The sequence below is a fragment of the Muntiacus reevesi genome, chromosome 11 (assembly GCF_963930625.1).
Source record: "Muntiacus reevesi chromosome 11, mMunRee1.1, whole genome shotgun sequence".
Classification (NCBI taxonomy): Eukaryota; Metazoa; Chordata; class Mammalia; order Artiodactyla; family Cervidae; genus Muntiacus; species Muntiacus reevesi.
The window spans coordinates 32,487,124-32,495,086 of record NC_089259.1 but is presented as its reverse complement, the minus strand read 5'-3'; the positions used below and the strand labels follow the sequence as shown (position 1 = coordinate 32,495,086).

General features: G+C 42.8%; 1 protein-coding gene across 1 annotated transcript in view; it reads left to right on the top strand.

Moving 5' to 3' along the window:
- Window positions 1-1,512: 1,512 nt before the first annotated feature.
- Window positions 1,513-7,963, top strand: part of TNFRSF19 (TNF receptor superfamily member 19) — a 91,275-nt gene continuing 84,824 nt past the window's right edge. Inside the window, exon 1 of the mRNA XM_065902169.1 lies at window positions 1,513-2,085. The gene's annotated coding sequence lies outside the window, so the exon portion shown is untranslated. The remainder of the gene's footprint in view (window positions 2,086-7,963) is intronic.

Here is a 7,963-nt window from a genome sequence, read left to right as displayed (position 1 = left end):
CAAGGCTGGGTTAACTCAAAGAAGAAATGAATACATGGCCACTGAGAAATATTTTGTCTTTTTTGGTATTCTTTGTAATGTTATGTGGAGTCCAAGTATCACAGGAGTTTTCCTGGTTACTTTTGAGAAGTCATAGGAAATCATACCTTGATCATATACTATCTGAGCTCTAAGCATCTTCGAGAAATGACCTGTGGGGGAGGAAAATTATACAAGAAATGCTGGGGGAAATGATTACTTAAATGTTAAACACTGAACTCAACTGTGGAAACCAAAAATTTTGCTATCAAAATTTGCTTGAGAATCTCAGACATCTGGAAATAAACACACCATAAACTACATTTTCAAAAATCACATGAGGAAACAATTAGATGAAACTAATTAGGAAGAGGAGTATATAACGTATATAAATTAAATTCTATTGTTTTCTAAGTTTTACAAAAATATTTTTAACTGACTTCTAAGGGTTGGCAAGTCGCCATTAGAAAACAGAAAAATTTCCTTCAGGCCATAGAAGAGTGGCCTGGAATTCAGAAATGCACTGTATCCTGGATTGTAAGATGAAATTTTGAAATTATTTTCTATTTTGATAAATACTAAAAATAAACCTATTTTATTGAATCTGATGTTGTTCAGGAAGGATAGTCAGACAATTCTAAATAATATGTAATAAGTTTCAGGTTAAAAGATGAATAAATAGACTAAATGTGATGACTTTTAGTGAGTTAGGAGTCCAAACTATGGGTTTAGGAGAAATGGCCCTAAAAGGCAAGGAACACAGCCTTCTTTATTTTAGTGAATTTTATTTTTTAAAATTTATTTATTTTATTTAATTGACTGGGCCAGGCCGTAGTTATGTGGGATCTAGTTCCCCCATTAGGGATCAAACCAGGTGCCCTGCCCTGGAAACTACTGGACCACCAGGAAGTCCCTCTTTTGTGAATTTTAAATACTCAATAGGTGTTAATGAATTACACCTATCTAAGAAGTATACGTAGTTTTAAAATCTAATTTTTGAATCCTAAACTAAGATCAAGACTGTGTCGGGCCCAGCGACTTAAGTGAGAGGGTGAGAGATAGCAAAATACTGGGTAACTTAGTTATCTGCTCGTTAATGACTTTGATTAAAGCGCCGGTGATTAATTAGCAACGTCTAAAAATTTAAGTTTCAAGGAAAAGACAGGTTACTCAAAATCCGTAAGGACTGGTCACAGGAAAGGCCGGAACAGCCTTTGAAGAGAGAGGTCACTCTCTCCCTCGGGGTCCCCACTGCTCCTCGGAACCATCCTGGAGACTGGACGCCGGCTCTGCGGGACGCACCGCGGTTCCTCCGAGAAAGGGGCAGATAAAGCCTGTGTCTCTGGCAGCCAGGACAGCTCGGGGGTCCGCTCCCCACCGGGTGGCCCCGCAGCAGCGGCCAGGCGTTGCCGCTGGGGCCGCGGGCGCGCGGCGCGATCGGAGGCGGCCGCCCTGCCCCCGGGCGCGCTCCCCGCGGGCGGCCGTCCTGCCAGGCAGCGGTGAGGTCATGGGACCCGCGGCTCCGCGAGATGAAAGGGCTCCGGCGCGGCCGGCTGGCACCAGGCGAGGCTCCCAGCGCGCAGCCCGGGCGCAGCGCGGGGGCCCGAGCGCCGCGGGCCCAGACTCTCAGCCCGGGCCGGGGGCTACCGCAGGGGCCTCCTGGGTGCCAGGGAAGAGGAGAACGGCGGGATCCGGGTCAAACAAAAGAATCCGAGGGCGGGGAGGCGCGGGGGCGGCTACCTGCTTGAAAGGAGCGTTCCGAGAGCCCTGCGCGCGCGCGCACACACACACATACACACACACACACACACGCACACAGAGCAACTTGGCCTGCCTTTGATGTGCGGCAACTGATCACCGATCAGATTACGGGCATTTCATCTCCCTGCTCGTCTGCCTTTGATCTGCAGGCTTCATTTTCTTTTCCCTGGTTGGAGGTTTCGTCTGGGCTTGTGCCGACATACATTTTTCGGAAGGTACAAGCATTGGGCGCAGAAGGGCTGCCAAGGAGAAACTCAGTTGCCGAAAAGGGTGGTGAGTCCTTGGAAAGACTTCAGCACGTTAAAGGTACAGCGATTTCTGTTTGTTGTGGCTTTCGGTGCACTTTTCCTGCATGTTCTCAGAAAAGAGGGTTTTAGTCTAGGGGGCCATGAGCATTTCTGTCCTTGAGTACTCTGTGTGTGTGTGGATGAAAGGAAATCCGATACTCCGGGGTCGGTTTGGTAGTTTGTACAAAGGGTTTGCAATCTGCCGCGCAGATTTTACTTGGAAATGAGTTGTTCCAACAGGACCGAAGGGGAGGGAGCTAACTTGAGCCATCTCCCCCGCCGCTGCAGAGCCCGAGGTCTGCAGGCTGTAATTGCTCTAAGTATTTACAAGTTGCTTTACTTAGTAAACAGGCGGAGGGACTCCATGGATGCCAATGCGTTCCTGTTTTCTCATAGAAAAGAGCACTGCATCTCTGGTAATACTGTTTCTTCATTTACTCTCTCACCTCCAAGATGCCGACCTAAGAAATACATTTCCTTATGCAGCATATGTCCCTTCCAAGGAAGCACTGGAGAGCCATTCAAGTACGATTAAAGCCCTTTTCTGGGTAAAACTGAAGAATTGTCAGACAGGGAGGGTTAGGTTGTGCTGAGTTTGGTTTAAAAAAATCCTCTGGTGATCTCCTGGAACCTTTGCACAAACCTCAAGTGCAGACACATCCCGGAGGTTAATATTCCTAAACTAACATGTACTTTTAATGCAGTGACAGCTGTTGTGAGTTAAAATTTGCCAACTGTTTATGAAAACTGGGTGATCAACAGTTACGATGTTACACGATTTTTAGTCCCATTTTCCCTTTAGTTTACGCTCAGTATGGCAAAGAAGTATATGGCTGTGCTGAATTTGCAAGTTAATTTGTCAATTCAATGATCACGCATGCACAGTGGAAATGTAAGAGCACCATGTTCATATTAGCTCATTTTAACGTTTTGGTCTTAGTTTTACTTGGGTAGAGTACGTATCATCACGGTAGTCTATTTAATGCCAGCCAGACCACAAAGCAAGAATAAGTGATGAGATCAGTTGTTTTTTAGTCAGAAATTCTGATGAGACCGGAAGGGCCTAATGAGCCTCATTTCATGTGTAATTAATTTTTCAGAGCCAATTAATTAAATTACTTTCTAAATTTTCCTCTTGATATTTGAAGGAGCATAATTAGCATTGTTTACTTAATTTTAAAACTGATAGCTGTTAAGTGGAGATTATTTAAAACCATACCAAACTGGCTTTATTTTTAAGATGTATCAGTAAGAATTTAAAAGATTTAACTCCTGTTTTTAGTCATACCAAGAGAGGCATTTAAATTTTTGCTTTACTGACAATGTGACAAAGCATGTTCACAAAATCCTGAATGGTCAGCTTAGGTTGATTTTTTTTTCATTCGTTTGCTGAAAAAGTCCTCTTTACATCACAACCACAGCAATAATGTTCACATTAGGATAAAGAAAGTTAAACTTTTAAATTAATGACTGGAGAAGATGCCTAAAGAAATAGTGTGCTTAAGAATTCAGTAATTTAGTTCAGATTTGGGACTTAAAAATTTTTTTTAATGACTATTATTCTGCTACTAGGCTCATTCTAACAAACACACACTTTTTCAACAGAAAACAAAAGGGAGGATTGGCAATTATCTGATTAATTTAGGCTTTGCAGAGAGCTTGCTTGGGCAAGTCAAGTCATTGAAAATCCACTTCAGGGTCTGAATTAATTCAGGGAATTGTTTACATTTTGTGTCTTGGTTGAGAAAAGATGCAGATTGTATTTGATTTTTTAAAAAGGATGCCTATTGCTAAATATACAGGTACAGTCTTAAAAGTCATCTCTGAACTGATTGCTTTATGTTGATCTTGACTGTGATTTAAATACATACGATTTCTACTGAAGAAAACCCTTACATTACATTCTTCAAAGCCCTTTCCTATCTGACGCTTCAGTGGCAGCTTTGTTACTGCAGAAACTCCAAGACTTCAAAAGACTTATTTCTAGTCCTGATTCTCTCACTGATCAGCTATGTGACCTTAAGGGATTCACTTCACTCCCCAGTGTTCTCATGTGGGGAATGAGGGAGTGGACCAGATCGTCCTCCTGAAATAAGCAGGGTGGAATTTTTATAGCTATTGTACAGATGAGGAAACTAGAACTGCGGAAAAGTCACTTGACTTTCTTAATTAAGTTACGTGGCCAGTTTTCCAAGTCTTGGTCCTGTGTCCTTCCCAGTTCACCATGGATATTTTCCAACACCTGCTAAAACAAATGCACTGCTGACGGGAGAACAGGGTTAGTTTGAAAGATCAAGATAACCACTTCCTTCTGCTGTGTAGTTTTTGTTTCCATGAGAAATCTGTCAGTCAACTGGACCAGTCCTCTGATTTCCCAACAATTGCTGTTGCTTCTGTGTTTCTGAGCAGTCTGAACACAATTACTGCCACACATAATTTACCAGAACATTTAAAGTAATTTTCACAAAAATTTAATACATCTATGCAATGTAGAATTATATATACTTGTGCATGTGTAGATACAGGTGTGCATATATATATTACACACATATTTTGACATTATATGCACACTCTTTTTGTGTTTCCAAGGAATTGATACTTTCTTGGAGGATGTGAAAAGTGAAAAGTTTGATGTAATAGTTAACTAAAGGTTGTTATTCCTCCCTGGAGAGTCCCAGTGGGATTTTGTGAGATTTCAGTTTACAGATTCAATATGGGCTTGTACATGATATATATTTCATTTACATTTGACTACATTAAGAATTCTTGAGCAAGTTTTCACTAACTCCTGGGATTTTTTCTTGAAAAAAAAAAAAAGAATATATCTCTTGTGAATAAATTTATTTATTGACTATAAATTTTTCACATATACACTGATCTCAAGGCCAAATAGCTATCTCTCATGTGTTATCACCCTCATAAAGATTTCATATAAAGCTTTACAGATTATTACTTAGTAACATTCACTAGCATTTATTAATGCACTAGTTATTAATTCACTCATATCTATGGAGTACTTGTGTGTCAGGCACTCTGACAGTATTTTTAGGACACCATCTCATTTAAATTTCCAGCAATTAATTTTGTTGCTGCAATTATACAAAAGAGAAAAGTGAGTCTCAGAGGGATTAAATATCAAGTGCAAGCTCACAGGACTAATTAAGTGCACCACTGGAGTCTGATTTCAATTCAGGTTCTTTTGTTTTAGGGCTGGGTAGTTAATTCTGTTATAAGAATTGCATGGAGCTGAACTTGACTGTTAGCACACATTGCAGCCAAAATTTTAGGGAGGGGAATAGGCTTTGTAAAAAATTTCATTTGGTATATTTTATGAGTTATTAGAATTTTTTGATCGAGTTTTCCATCATTGGCCTAGAATCTTCAACTATAAAGGACCTGGGGATCTAAGTCATTCTTTCTTGCTTCAGGACTGGATCACACTCATGCATCCATCATTGGTGTGGTTGGTCAGACTCTCTGTGATAGCAGGGCCCGTTCAGGACACCCTGGAAGCTTTCAGAAACCAGTGCACCATTAAGGAGTGATTCTTTAACATGTTGTCAGCACTGCTTAGAGGAATGGGCTATGAAAGGGGGTGTGAGGAGGCTCCCTGGTGGCCATGCTCCCTCAGGTCCACTCACTGGCTGAAATCACCACTCCAGCCTGACCATCTCTCACATCCTTGCTGCAAAGTACTTCAGCATCATCCATTGTGACTTAACTCTGCCCTTTGATGAGGAGGCAGAGGGAGATAACATGGAGGTGTTGAGCGACTTGATCAGACTGATTCTTCCAACACAACCGGCTCCCTCTCTGAGAAGCGTTCCAAGTACAGCTTTCTCCGTCCTGTCAGTGGCACCCAGGACTTAGACAGTCCTACAGCCTGGCCTTGGGGACTGCTGCCCAGTAAGCCCGCTCCTTCATCCCGCCATGTGCAGAGGAGTCAGTCACCTGTGTTTCTTAGGAAGCAGAAAAGAAGCATCATGGCTAGTTTCTTCTCTCAATAAACACAGAAGAAGGTTTTGACCAACGTGGTATCATAAACTCACCAGGATCAGTGCACCTGCTGCAACTTACAGCAATTTTGCTCTATAGATGTCATGAGTTTGACGTTATATCAACTGAATAAATACCCGCTTTGGCCTGTGTTAGTCGCTCAATCATGTCCAACTCTTTGCAACCCTATGGACTGTAGCCCACCAGGCTCCTCTGTCCATGGGATTTCCCAGGCAAGAACACTGGAATGGGTTGTCATTCCCTTCTCCAGAGGATCTTACCTACCCAGGAATCAAACCTGGCTCTCCTGCATTGCAGGCAGATTCTTTACCATCTGAGCCACCAGGGAAGCCCTAAGCCACATGTATTAATTTATGCATTCTTGGTATGGTGATGATTATATTAGGATTCAGGAAGCCTGGATTTTGGATCCTGCTTTGTTATTAACTTGGTGTGTGACCTTGGACAAGTTGCTCCCTGTCAGGCCCCTGCCCTACACAGATGGTCTGACATCAATGGTCAGTAATGGGTGCTGGGAATTACTTAAATATCTGGGTCTTGGTTATATTCCCCACTATTTTCCTAACTATATTTGGCAAACTTTATAACTCTTTGAGATTTTTACCCCTATTTATTCATTCATTCAACAAATTTTTAATGAGTACCTACTATGTGCCAGGCACTGTGAAGGAACAGACAGAATTCACGATTCTCATGTGACTTGCATTCTGTTCCTTTCCCCCATGAAACAGTGTTTTATGCTGGAAATTACTTGAAAGTCTAGCAGTTTTCCATTAACTTTTATTCCAGTGAGCTAGCTTATCACGGAAACTATTTTCCCAAGAGGTTTGTTAACTTCATTGGTTCAACTTTTTTAGGAACATATTCTAAACAAATGCACTTCAGATCAGCCTAGCTATTGCTAAAACTAGCTTCAGAAAGCCGACTCTTAACATAATCTTTAAAACTACACCTCTACCAAAATCCTCATAAGAATTTGGCTCTTTTGGGGAATTGCTTGGTGGTCTAGTGGTTAAGACTCTGGACTTTCACTGCCATGGACCAGGGTTTGATCCCTGGCCCCAGGGAACTAAGATCCCTCAATCCCCAGTAGCCCCCCCCCCCCAAAAAAAAAAGAATTTGGCTTTGTCAGTAAAATTTCAATTCATTAATAATAATCAGTGTGGGACTTCCCTGGGCTTCCCAGATGGCTCAGCAGTAAAGAATCTTTCTGCCAATGCTGGAGACACAGTTTCATTCCCCGGATTGGGAAGATTCCCTGGAGAAGGGATTGACTACCCACTCCAGTATTCTTGCCTGGAGACTCCCGTGAAGAGAGGATCCTGGCAGGCTACTGTTCACAGGGTCCCAAAGAGTCGGATTGAGCGACTAAGAACACATGCATGTGGGACTTCCCTGGCAGTCCCGTGGTTAAGATTCCACACTTCCACTGAGGGGGTGTGGGTTCCATCCCTGGTCGAGGAACTAAGACCCCACATGCCAAAAAGTTAAAACAAAAAGAGTAAAATGCACTTAATAGCCACAGTGCAGCCGTTCAGTACTCCTCACTGTCAAGCGCCATTTGGGTTATCACAGATCTCCGATGCTTGGCATTGTGTTCCTGACAAAAGGCTGCCATTTATTGAGCACTGACTGTGTGCCAGGCACTGGGCCGAGCTCTTTGCATCCCTTATCTTCCTGAACAACGACCAATGGAACCACGCCTTTCACAGTTGAAGCAGAAGTTTGGGAAGGTCAAGTGACTTTTTCAAGGGCATACAGCTAGTGAGCGGCAGCTTAGCATCCAAGGCCAGAATGTGCAATGCCAGCGGCTGTGTGTGTGCCTCAGACCTGTCCATGGAGAGTTAGCGGGCTCAGGGGAAACCCAGCCACACACGTGA